The 14,012-nt window shown below is 37.5% G+C and overlaps 1 protein-coding gene across 2 annotated transcripts in view; it reads right to left on the minus strand.

Moving 5' to 3' along the window:
* Positions 1-1,116: 1,116 nt before the first annotated feature.
* The window catches only part of LOC116665336, a 101,110-nt gene continuing 88,214 nt past the window's right edge, over positions 1,117-14,012 (minus strand). For both annotated transcript variants that reach the window (XR_004321958.1, XR_004321959.1), the window contains exon 4: positions 1,117-1,883. The gene's annotated coding sequence lies outside the window, so the exon portion shown is untranslated. The remainder of the gene's footprint in view (positions 1,884-14,012) is intronic.

Raw genomic sequence — 14,012 nt, forward strand, 5'->3', positions numbered from 1 at the left:
CTTTTCTAGTGAGGTGCTAAATGAACAGTGAAATGACCAAAGGGCAGGTGGGGTAGAAAGTTAGAAAAAGAAACTTTGTTCACAGTAATGGTGACTCCTGAACTGAGTGTAGTGACTTCATAAGATGGGGCTGTTTTCCTCCCTTCTGGATAAGTAAGGAGAGGTGAAAAGATTAATCCTTTCCTTTAATTCAATTTCTAGTTGGTCTTTTGGATGAAACCTAAAGACTCCAGGTTATTTCAATCCAGTTTGATTTTAATTGTTTTAATGAAAATGTATAGCATACCTGAAGATGACAATATAGATGAGCTGTACGTGGAAATTCCTGTGATTTGCTAAACCTTTCTTTGCTTCTTGACTAGTTTTAACTCTGCAGGGCTCTATCTTCAACTAATCTCATTCCCTCCTGGAGTGTAAAAAGTTCCTAATCATTTTCTTTCTTTATATTACAGAAAGCCTTGCATAAATAATAGACCTTCTTTATTATGAGGCTAAATTTTATGTAAGCCACAGCTGAAACTAAGAGCTATTTTAAGAGCTAAAAAATAATGGGGGAAATACAGGAATCTATACAAATTACCTGACTGCATGGTTGTTTAGTAAAGGGCATGTTTAGTTTGGGTGCAAGGCAAGTGAATCAGTAAACTGAAAATCCCAAGTCAGAAAAATTTCCTTTTATGTACGTTAGTTTAAAGCATGTTTATTATAGATGAACTTTTAAAGCACTTTGGATGAGACAGGCTAAATATGTGTATTAAATATATTTGTGTATATGTCATAAAGTAAGGTTGATTTCAAATTATTCTAGCATGGATGATATTAGAAACACAATGCCATGTAAGCAATTATTAGTAAATGAAACATACTCTTCTAGTATAAGGATTTAAAATTTTCCATGAACTAGAAGACCCTAATTTGAACTCACTTCTCCTTTTGCAATCTATTCACACAATTTAAATAATTTGTGATTTGGTTTGATTGGTTGACTATGCTATTCTCTAAAAAAAGGGGTGCATTATGAAACCTGTTAGTTACAGCCTTACATATTAAAAGAACAATGCATTTTGGTGGTTTGGGGATGCTGTGAACACAAAAAATGAAGCCAGATACAGACAAAACAATTCAATCAGTATTTATTGCCCGAAGTGAAAGACATTTTAAAATGACAAAGCAAGAGAATGAGCCACATACACAAAGAACCAATTTTTAAAATTAAGAGAGAAAAGTTTTGTATTGATGGCATCCCTTGCTCGGACGTAAATTTCATGTGGGGATGGGGAGAGAAATATCGTGAATTGGGTTTCATTTCTGTGAATGATCTCTTACACTGACAACCTGGACAGGTTTTTAAAAATAAATTTGATATAGCAGACAAATGTTCTCTCTGAGAGGCATCCAAAGGATTGGGGTTGGGGGGGACCTCCAGTGGGAATGCCACATGCTACCCCACTCTCTCCAGACCTGTATCAAAGGAGTAATAAATCTAACCAGCTTCTCCCTTGTTAGGAGGAGGCGGGGTAAGCCAATTTCATGCTTTATGATGCTGGTTGTAAAAAGGAATGCTTACCTAAAAAGAAATAGATTCCGACCAGATGTTCTCAAAATCTTCCTCAGCTGCTGCTTGAAGCTTTACAGCCACCACCTACTTTATCTTCTCGTCTATCTTCTTCTAATTGAGAAATTGTTGATCCATGCAGTTCGACAGGCAGACTGCTGCAAAAACCTTCCTGCCAAAGCTTTTCAGCCCTGCTCTCCTGCACACAAAAACTTCCAGTGTCAGCATGGGGACAGGAAAAGAGAGCAGGCCACTTCATTTGGCAGGTGTTGTGGGTTGAAAGAGGAGGAGGTCAGAAAGCAATTCTTCAAAGGACAGATTCTGTCACCTGAAAGTGTAATAAATTGCCATTATAGAAATGCCTCCAAGTACTAATGAGCCATGTACATTGAAATCTTGATGTCAGGCAAAACAGAATGAAGTTCACCCAGGAACCAACTGGGATTGTCACACCAAGATGTGAAAAATCATTCTCACTTTAGTTTCATCTGCCACTAAATTTTGTCCCTACAAACCAAAGCTCTCTTTTTAAGGACAATGATAAATTTAGCATAAACCCCTAAAATATTTGTCTAGTAATTAATATATAATTTCTCAGTACCATGCTACTCATGGGCCATAAAGACTTGACCAATCAGATGTGAATTATAATAGAATTACCAACTCCAGAATTACATATATTAGAACACAATTAGAAGATTTGCTCATTTACACATTTGACTTGTACTTTTTTAGAAACTATACTTTGCACAGCTAATTCTCTGTGTGTGTGTGTGCATGTGTGTGTTAAAAACATGCAACATTAAATTTACTGTCTTAACCATTTTTACATATAAAGTGCAGTAGTGTTAAGTATATTCACGTTGTTGTATAACAGATCTCTAGAATTTTTTCATCTTTCAAAGCTGAAACTCTATTCCCATTAAACACTAATTTCCCCTTCCCTTCTCTTCTGAGCCATTGGCAAACAATTTTCTACTCTGTTTCTATGATTTTGACTCCCTTAGACTTTTGAGTCAAATCATACAGTATTTGTTCTTTTGTGACTGGCTTGTTTCATTTAGCATGATGTCCTCAGGGTTCATCCATGTTGTAACACATGACAGATTTCCTTCTTTTTAAAGACTGCATAATATTCCACTGTTAAGTACATACCATATTTTGTTTATCCATTTTTCTGTTGTTGGACATCTGGGTTGCTTCCACCTCTTGGCTATTGTGAATAATGTTGCAATGAATGTGAGTGTGCAACTTTCTCTATGAGATCCTGCTTTAAATTCTTTTGGATATATACTCGGAAGTGGGGTTGCTGGATCATATGTTAAGTCTATTTTTTATTTTGGGGGGAAACCTCTATTCTGTTATCCATAACAGCTGCAGTTTTTTATACTTCCACCAACAGTGCACAAGGGTTCCAATTTCTCTTATCTTCACCAACACTTTGTTATTTTCTATTCTTTTGATAGTCATCATCCTAATGGGTGTGAGATGATATCTCATTGTAGTTTTAATTGTATTTCTCTTACAATTAGTAATGTTGGGCATCTTTTCATGTATTTTTTTTTTTTGCCATTTGTATATCTTCTTTAAAGAACTATACTTTGTCCATTTTTTGACCAAATAATTTGTTTTTTGTTTGTTGTTGCTGAATTGTAGACGCTCATTATATATTCTAGATATTAACCCCTTAGCAGATATATGACTTGCAAAGATTTCCTCCCATTCCATAGGTTGCATTTAATTCTGTTGATTGTTTCCTCTGATACACAGAAGTTCTTAAAATTAATGTAGACTTCTTTGTCTATTTTTATTTTTGCTGCCTGTGCTTTTGGTGTCATACCCAATAAATAATTGCCAAATCTAGTATCTTAAAGATTTTCGCCTTCATTTTCTTCTAGGACTTTTATAGTTTTAGGTCTTATGTTTAGCTCTTTAATCCATTTTGAGATGAATTTTTGTATATGGTGTAAGATAAGGATCTAACTTCAATCTTTTGCATGTGGATGTTCAGTTTTCCCAGCAGCATTTGTTGAAAAGACTGCCTCTTTTTGTAGTTGTGGCATCCCTGTCAAAATTGTTTGCCCATATATGTAAGGGTTTATATCTGGGTTCTCTATTCTATTCTATTCTATTCTATTGGTGTATATATCTTTTTGCCAGTACCATACCATCTTAATTACTGTTGCTTTGTAGTATGTTTGGAAATCAGGAAATGTGAGATCTCCAACTTTGTTCTTTTTCAAGACTCCTTTGGCTATGTGGGGTGCCTTAGAGCTCATTCTTATATATGAAGAGTTCTCTTACTATTATTTGCATAAGGCTCACATTTCCTCACATTTTTTTTCTGTCAAAGAGTAAAAAGTGAACACCAAAATCGCTTTCCCTGAAACTTCTATTCTGAATTCCTGTTTTTCATGTCTAAATGCCTTGGGTAACTGATCAAATCCTAACAGCCACGACCAATGCATCTACAGCTGACCGTGCTAAGAATGTGGATAGAGCTGATCCTAAAGAAGCACAGATGGAGCAACACAGCTTCATGGTCGACTCAGCTGTTTAGGCCAAGGCTGCAGAAAGCTACCCATACTGTGCCATTAGCTTTCCTTCTCTAAACTAAGCTTTCATATCCAGGAAAGATCAAAATCAGTCCCTGATAGTATAGAATTTTCCACTCCTTTCTAACTCAATACAGATAGATCAGAGGAGGACTTCACAAGAGTGAGTAAGTGAGCAAACTAGTGGCTAATGAACCTCGGTGTAAATAAGTAAAAATACCCACCTAAGGAAAAGGTATCGAACCTAATGTGGGTCTGGACGTATCCATTTCAGCCCCACATGAGACAACAGGCAGCAACGTCAGACATTTTCTAGAGGGACAGGCCCAAGTTGTAGCTGGGGCCCCAAGTCACCAGCCCAAAGCTAATGTATTGGAAAGTTCATTATCCTACATTTTCTTACAAACATAGTACACATTGGCACCAGGAATATTTTCCATAGTTGTGACTGTTTTATGTAGCATATGAGACAGGCAACTTCATCTATGGAGCTGTGGTACCCAAAGTGCAATCACCACAGTATCCAGAAAGGGAAAAGACAATGCATAGAGTGGAATAAAATATTTGTAAATCATATATCTGATAAGGGACTAGTATCTAGCTTATATAAATAATGCTTACCACTCAACAATAAAAAATGGGAGAATAATTTGAACAGACATTTCTCCAAGATATATAAATAGCCAATAAGCCCATTGAAAAGATGCTCAACATCATTAGCACCTAGGGAAATGCAATTCAAAACCACAATGAAATACAACTTCACACATGCTAGGATGGTTATAATCAAAGAGGCAGTAAGTGTTGGCAATGATGTGAAGAAATTAAAACTCTCATATGTTGCTGATGGGAATGTAAAGTGGTAAAGCCACTTTGGAAATATTTTGGTGGTTTCTCCAAACGCTAAACATAGAGCTACCATGTGATCCAGCAGTCTACTGTAAGAGAATGAAAAACATATGTCCCCACAAAAACTTGTGCAAGAATATTTGTAACGGTGTTATTTATAAAAGCCCAAAAGTGAAAAGAACCTAAATGTCCATTGGTTGATGAACAGATAAACAAAATGTGGTATGTCCATACAGTATAATATATTGTATTCAGTCATAAAAAGAAAGAAGTATGCTACAATATGGATGCCAGACACAAAAGCCACATATTTATTTATGATTCCATTTATAAGTACAGAACAGACAAATACATAGAAATATAACATAGAAAGTAAATTAGTAGTTACCAGGCCCTGGGAGAGAGTGGGAAATGGGGAGTGACTGTTAATGGGTACAGGATTTGTTTGGGGAGTAATTAAAACATTCTGGAATTAAGTAGTCATAATGGTTGTACTACTGTGAAAATGCTAAAAAGCGCTGAGTTGTACACATTAGAAAGGTAAATTTTAAAACATGTGAATTATATCCTAAGTTTTTTTTTTTAAGTGCTGTTTGCTGACCAGTGCCAAACTACAACGTTGTTTCCTACTGGTCCCTGACAAGATGAGAAGCTTATGCCAGAATGAAAGCTGACTACATCACTAGGCAAGCCGTTTAGTTCAGTTGACATTTTTTTAATGACAAGAGTTTCCCAATGAAGTAAGCGGTCCATCGATTTCCTTCTGAGGTAAGCTCCTTATCATCCTCAGGACCAGGTAATGAAGAGTTCACAGATCAGCCACTTTAAGTAAAGCTGCTGTAATCTGCATGCCTGACTTCAAGAGTTTGCCTGTCATCAGTTACATGACATACTGATGAATGAATTAAGACATTCACCATTTCTGAGAGAAACCATTCTGCACTTATGTCCTACGTATTATTGCCCATGGTAACATAACTTCAGTTCATCACGCCTCTATATGTGAGGCAATGAGTCCCGTAATAGAAATGAGAAGGAGGAACAGGGGGAAGAGTAAGAGAAGAAGGCTGGGAAGTGGGAGAAAAGGGAAGATGGAGGAAGAGGTAGAAGAATCTAAGTAAATAATAAGATAGACGCTACATGCATGGAGTTTATTCTCTTCCACGAAAGTCAGACATGTGACTTGTCCAATGTGATTAGTATAACAAGTAGAATAAAATATAGAGGAGAAAGGGGTTAGTTTGGAGCAGGATATGCTTTCTATGTGGTCCAGAGGATGTATATGGGGTACTTATAAAGGATGAGTAGGCATTCAGCAGGCACATACCTCTGGATATGAAAGCCCAGAACCAGTGGTAATTAAACTAAAAATCCATACATGTAAATCGGTGTTTGTCAAAGCGTGGTTCTCAAGCCAGCAGCATCAGCATAGGTCGGAACCTTGTTGGAAATAATTCTCAGGCCCCTCCCCCAACTACTGAATCAGCCAGTCTGGAGATGGGGCACAGCAATTTGTTTTAACGAGCCCTTCAAATGATTCTGAATCACACAAAAGTTTGAAAACCCCTGTCTTAGATAAATATAGCAACTAGTTTAAAAAATAGATGCTGTGTTGCGGGAAAAAAGCATAGTGTTTCAGTTTAATATAGTAAATTGATCACACTATTTTGTGTCTTCTCCCTCCCTAGACTTTACTAAATGAAGAGTAAAGAAATGTTTTAAGATATTATCAACCGATAGGAATGAGAGCAGAGACAACCGATCGACTACTTCAAGAAGTGTTTGGAAGACAGAAGCCTGAAGCAGGATTACGAACTGCTTTGGTAGACGGAAGTCACAAAAGTTACAAGGCAGGTGCCTGTAAAAGGCAATGCCTAGGAGAGGAGAATGAGCTAGTTCCCCAGAGAGAATGCCTGGGAGATTCTGTGCTTAAAGAAACCTGGAAGGAGTGGGTGATGTTTGAGCCTAAAATGTGGGATCTGGTTGTAAGATAAGTAGGATTCTTGACTTCCTGATGTTCCCTTCTCCTTATACCCCTCAAGAGCCAGGTGACATATTCTCTGGAAAAACGGACCTCAGGGGTCTATCCTTGACTCAGTGAAAAACGAGGGTTAGCAGAGGGTTAAACACAGGAGCATTAGGTGAAAGTCCACAGGATGAACAGAAGGCCCTTCATGGCCCTTCTCACTTGTGGTCCCCAGAAAACCCATTTCCAGGTGTATATCTTACACCATGCAGGAGTTTGGACGATTGTTTTCTGGAGACCCCAACAAAAAGGTCAGTGATTGATAACTCTCCATTAAAGTCTACCACATGGCTACTCCCACCCCCAAAACGGAGCTTCTTTGCAACAATATTTGTAGTGCTTCCTCTTAAATATAATCAGCCAAGGATCACCAGATATAAAGAAAGCTTCCAGTATGTGAAGACCACACGAAAAAACAGATAAAAGGAACCTGAAAGAAAAGGGGGGAGAAAAACCCTCCTTCCCTCCCAGAATAGAATTATTATCTTCAGAAAGAGGATATATTACACTCACATACACAAAAAATGTTTGCTATGGAAAAGGAGCACTTTGAGAAAAAGCTTTTTGAAATTAAAAATAGGATAATTACAGTGAAAGAAAAAATCTATAGAAAGGTTAAGAATAAATCAGGGAAATCTCCCAGACGGTAAAAGAAGGAGAGGGAGAGAGAGAAACTAGGAAAGAAAAAGAAATAAAATTAGTGGATTAATGCAGGAGAAGCAGAAAGAGAGGAAAAGAGAAAACAAAGGTAAGGAAATTATCAAACAAATAAGTTAAAAACCAAAAGACATGAATCTCCAGACGGACTGAGTGCACAGAGTTCGTGGGATGATGACTCATGCTGGTGCACATCATCATGACATTTTGGAACAGCATAGACAGAGAGAAAATTCTAAAAGGGGCAGAGATAGTACACATGCAAAGGACATCATTCCAAATAGCACTGGGCTTCTGAAAACAAACACAGTGATATAAAATAAGGGAACTATAACCTCAAAGTTTTGAGGGAAATGGCTTTCAATCTAGAATTCCAGACTCAGCTGAACTATCACTCAAGTTTAAGAGAAGAGCATTTCAGACATATAGAAGCTCAAAAAAACTGAGCACTCAAATACCCTTTCACAGGAAGCTAGTGGAGGAAATGTCCCAGCAAAAATGAGAAAGTGAGCTAAGAAAGGAAAATACGGAAACCAGAAAACATGGGAAATACTATTTCCAGGAAGGTGACGAAGGGAACTTTTATAACTCAAACTGTGAGCCAGAATTAAAAAGCATCTTACCAACTGCGAATAAGTAAAGAGTATGGAAAAATCTCTAGAAGATCAAAAGGGAGGAGGGTCTTTTAATGTGTTTGGGAGTCATAGACATTATTTCTAGGCAGCAGAGCACTTGAGGAGAAAATTACTGATGAATGAGAAAAAAACACAGCAAGATTATTAACTGTATAAAAAACAAAGTTTACTGAGAAAGTAAATATCCTAAGACTTTATTTGGTGTAGTTGTAAACAATATGCCATATATAAAATAAAGCAAATATCGATGCAGATCTGTGATACAGCTACTAAAAACATAATGGAAAGGAAGGTTTGGGAAGTGGGGTATGATGGATCCAAAACAGGAAGGAAGTCAATAAATACAGCCTAATGTGAAGAATTAAGAAATAACAGAATAGGCTACTCTATTAGGTGTATGTATGGAAAAATGAAAGAATGCTGTAGGATAGAAAGAGAAAGGGGAGGCGGGCTATCGTGTAGAGTGATCAGGCCTGAAGATACCTGAATTCTGAGAAGGAGGCAGTCATACCAAATCCGAGAGACCAATATCCAGACAGAAGTAATGCAAGCAATAAGATTTTGAGCCAAGAATAAACTCAGGGTGTTCTAGAAAGGCAAGAAGACTGGTCCACAATATGGGAAACAACAGAAGCAGCATATCCAAATGAGAGGAAAAGCATTTGTGCTTCATGATTGTGCAGGATCTAAGAAGATTTCATGATTGAAGGAAAAACAAAGCAATGCCACACCCGTTTATTTTATTTGATGGATTTCTCCTGCCCTGCATTATTTTATTCCACCTTCTTTACCACTTTGGTACCATTAACCATCAACACCACCGGGTTCTGTAATGTCATAAACACTCAGAGGGAAGTTCCTTTGACTTATGTATCTGAATCATCTGCACGTCTGGGAATTAGTCTATTACCACATAAATCATGCCCCCTCTGTTTCCATCTACTCCGCTCCATTTTGCATTCCTCCATGTAATCTTCCTCATCCCAATTTCCTACTTGCATTTTAAATAGTAGTAACCTACAAGAATTCACATTTTCTGGAAATACAAGATTCTTGTGTAGAGAGTATAATTAGGCTGGCTGGGCAATGTTCTATTATTAGTAAGAATTGTGATTTTTAGAGTTGTGGGTTAATTGCTAATAACTGTATGCAGTGTTTTCCCTCAAGATGTTTTCTATTACAGTAATTAACTGAGCAGCTGGGAGAGCAGACATTAACCATTTGTCTTCACAGTAGCCCTCACTGGGGACTCTCCCCAAACCTATGCACACGGCTTTATTTGCTGTTTGATGGGTAACATAAGAGGAAAGCAAAAAGATACAGGGTCTTCATACTTCGGAGTGGATATCCAATTTGAAACCATTTTTTCCTGTTGAAGGGAATCTTTCTCACATGTGACAAACAGATTATGAAAAATATAGAATGCCTTTTAGATACATGGACTTATTGGACGAGTTTTTATGTGCATTTTTCTCTCAGTATCCTCACATAATGAAATTTTGTCACAGTGATTGTGTCAGAAGCCTCAGCTACCCTGAAGACATCACTGGTTTATCTGTTTACAAATTAGACTGGACCATTGAAAGCTGGCTGATATGGAAGAAATCTGTTAAGAGCCACCTTGCCTGATATCCCTGTTCTTTTTCAAGACACCCGAATTCTCATTTGATTACTAACTCAGCTCTGGCCCTTGACTTTAATATCCTGAATCTCCCTCTGGGATTCTTGGTGCCTCCTTGTGTGAATTCCTGATACAGTCTGATGCACCCTGCTCTCAAGACTGTGTGCGAATCTTGACTTGACCCCAGGTTCTCCTAACCAATTTTGCTGTTGCCTGAGCTCCATCTGTCAAATTCTTTTCTATAGCATGCCTTTTGCTAGTGCGAAGACATTCATTTTTCCTTTCTTTCTTTTTTTACAAGAAACATTTTTATTTAACTTTTTGTTTTAAATGAAGTGTCCCAAACCACAAGCAGAGACTAAGTACAAAAGTAAATAAATAGAGCTATACTTTTAGGAAATTGTTGGGTTTATAAGAATTTTTGGTCTTCCCTCTTGTTTAAGCAAATAATAAATTTACACTGGTCAGATTTCATGGCTATTTGTACCTTGTTTTTCCAGAGGCAAGAATTTTCTTTCTTCTTAAAATGATTCCATTTCTTTAAATCCAGATAAGCTCTGGTTTTATACTGTCTTATGTATTTGGTTGTAAGAGCCTCAAAAGAAAGCAAGCTATCTGATCTATATTAATTCTGCAGAAGCCATTCAAATAAGAGTATGCCAGCCTCCTGGCAAACGAGGCAGACCACAGCTTTCCTTCTCCCTCCCAAAAGCTATGGGACCCTGACCTCTGTGCTGTGGTTGATGGTGGCTCAGAATGACTCGATGGGGCTGCCCCCTCGGTATCACTGCTCAAAAGAGAGGTTCACCTATTTAGGGACCTTGCTCCTGGGTCTGAACTCTGCAAGACTCAAAGGCCCACCTGCTAATTTGAAGAGTGCCCTGCACTGAGGGTTTGGACCCGAACACATCTGGAGTATGATGTGAGGGAAGTTTCCAAACAGACTTAAATTGGAAATCCCACAAGAGCCTGGGCCATTGGAAAGAACAATCCTGGGAACAGGTTGACAAGACAGTTAGAGTTGGGCAGAACCTGGAATCTAGTATAGATACATTCAAGAGGTTTCAACACAGAGGCAAGAGCTCAGATAGAGAAGTGCACACTGCGGCCCTCGGGGTCAGCAAGAGCTTTAGAAAAAGTAAAGCAATAACTTGGCTGTCCTCGTGGGAGTGAAGTTGCTCTGACCACTTGGCTGTGGACAAGGAAGCTCTCAGTCACCTGGCTTCTCCCTCTAGAAAACCTTGACCCCACGGGCTGGCCCTCTCTGTACAGAATTCAGTCCTAAAATGATGCTATCTGCTTACTTTTTTTTATAAACAGTGCCTTGCAGTGAAATGCTTTAATGAATCCTTTTTGATTTACTGGTTGGTTGAACCAATTTTGGAAAATCCCTGCAAAGCATGACTTAAAATACAAAATTGAATTTAGAAGATACCAGCTTGCATATTCCCAAGAAGACAAGCCTTTCTTACTTAACTCCACCTCACAATTTTTCCTCATTGCAGACTCCTTCCGAATTCACTCCTAGCAATAACTAATGTTGGAAGGCCAAATAGAAAACAATCTGCAACATTTTCTGTCCACTTAAAATGAATTTCCTATGATAAAACCTGAGTTGGGTTTTTTCATATTAATATCCAAGTGTTTTAATTTTACTATCCACTTCCTCCATCCAGATTTATTTTGAGTGCCTTAAGATGAGAAATGTCTTATTTATATCCTTCAAGTACCAAACTGTATTGGGTGAGCTCACGTTGAATGATTTAAGTGTCTTAGTTAAAACTAAAGTCTTCTTAAAGCCAGCCTAGAAAACTATTTAGCAAATGAGCTGATTTATACTGTTATTATTGTGCTGGTTAACAGGAAAAGAAAAAAAAAAAACAAAAGGAAGCATAAGATGATAGCAATGCCTCTTTTGGCTACAGTATCAACACCATCCCATTTAAGAAATGAGAACCAAGGACTAAAGTCTTGGCATCTGCCAAGTCCTTCGTAAACAAGAAAACACAAAAGATTTTGCTATAATTCAAGAGCCATTCTCATCAGTGCTTTAAGGAGGGCAGAAATTAAGCTATGTTAAAGCTTGTCTTGGCCCAATTATAGAATGAAAGTGAGGCATCAATGGAATGGTCCCAGGATAGGTTTCAAGTCAGTTTGAATCCAGCTCTTGGTCCTTGTTAGGACTTCAGGGGACAGCCAACAATTACATTTCACTCATTGTCTTGCTCCGAAAGTGCTGCCGTGGCTGCTACGCAAATTGAAAACAGAATGTACACAGGCTAATGCCTATGGTATCTTTCCAATTTATCTTTCGGGCATTATCACCTCCCAGTGTCCCTCCTTGAAAGTCTGACATGTGCCCTGAATTCTCATTTTGTAGGATGATAAGCTATTCACTCCAAAGAGAACGTTGAAGAAAATGGCCCTGTGTTAAAGTGTGAAGAATGCCACCTGAAATACATCTTTTAAAATTTGAAAATAGCTTCTGTCTTATAGCAGAAATTGTGTTATACATAAACTTGCCTTCCAGGCAGTCCGGTCTTTCTGGATGGAAGCTGTAGCATTATTGACTTAATTCATTGCTGTTTGACTCATGTCCAGCCATCTGGTATAGTTTCACAGTGGAATTATTACCCTGCTTTGTGAAAATATTCAAGACCACTGATTTTTGTTTTCCATTGTTCTTAAAAAGAGAAAAAAAATTAAACACTATGTGTGTCTCTGTGATGTGAAAGTAAATATAACCTGTTGCAGTTCAAGATTGGAAAATGTTCCTTTAGAAAACTCGGCGGGATGATACAGGAAGAAATGTTGCTCACATACAGACTGATTTCTACTAGTTCATTGATCTCATCGTTCAGCATCCCCTTTTAGAGTGTGCGTTAACAAAAACCCTGCGTGTATACCAAATTGACAGCATAATCCTAGAGTGTTTTATGTAACTAGACACTAGCAATAGAGAATACTGTATTGACTCCGAGATTTCAGGCAATGGCACTTCAAGCGACTTGTATTAATGCTTTATATTGATATAAAACCTTTCTTCCAAAAAGTACAAAGCACTTTCTTAAAATTGCCTTATTGGGTTTTGTAACAACTCAGCAATGCACAGTATCTGAGACTACGGTGTGTTGAGCTGAGATAATACCTTAAGTTTCCTGATTTCTAATTTAGTATTTCAAACATTTAATCATTAGACATCCTTTCAGCTTCCAAAAATGCCAAAAATTATTCATTCTGTACAAGACTTGAGAAAGATTTTATTTCAAAGAAGATCTTTTTAGAGACCATAAATCATTAAGTAAAAGTTTAAAAATCAATTGCATGAGAATTCAAGTGACATTCTTTCAGCTAAGGATTTAAGTCTATCATATTCTACCCCAAAGAAGAATAACATGAATGTTATGGAGAGATTAAAAAAATAGATGTTTTCCAGTAACTACACAAAATATTCCAAAAGTTAGGCACATTCTTTACTAATTCAAAATGCTTGACTAACCTTTTAACTGCAGAAAATTTTCACTAGACTTAAAAAAAATCTAAAGATTAGCCATATTAGGAAATATTTAGAATCATTTTGATAGAAATATCAATTGGAAAAAATAGTTCTTTTGGGGGGAAGGTAATGACGTCCTACTTTCTTATAACATTACTTCTAATCTTTGACTTAAAACACACAATGTCTAAATTATAAAATCTGCCACCAGCTGTAGTGGATGCATGGAGAAATTAACACTAAAAGATCAAACTCTATTCAGGTGCAAGGTAGAGGGGACCTCGGAGGTTCAAAAGCAAGGTATACAAGTCAAGTCCTCAACCAGTCATTTGCCTTCTTATTTTGCTGAGTTTAATACAGACAGCTATGTTCCAACCCAATGCACTGCCCTTCTCTGCTCTTTTAGCATACATTTCCCTCTCTCCCTCTTTTTACTTGGTCTTTTGAAGATACTTACATCAATGGGGAGGAACAACACTTTCCTAAAGCTAGCAGCTGACGGTTGGCAGCTCACCGAAATTTCATAAGGAGGAGCACTTAGCAAGTTTGTTTTTCTTGTTTTGATCAGATGCATGATAGCGTCACCAACATCAGCCATTACAATTGTTTGCTCTTTGG

Source organism: Camelus ferus, chromosome 1, assembly GCF_009834535.1.
Source record: "Camelus ferus isolate YT-003-E chromosome 1, BCGSAC_Cfer_1.0, whole genome shotgun sequence".
NCBI classification, from domain to species: Eukaryota; Metazoa; Chordata; class Mammalia; order Artiodactyla; family Camelidae; genus Camelus; species Camelus ferus.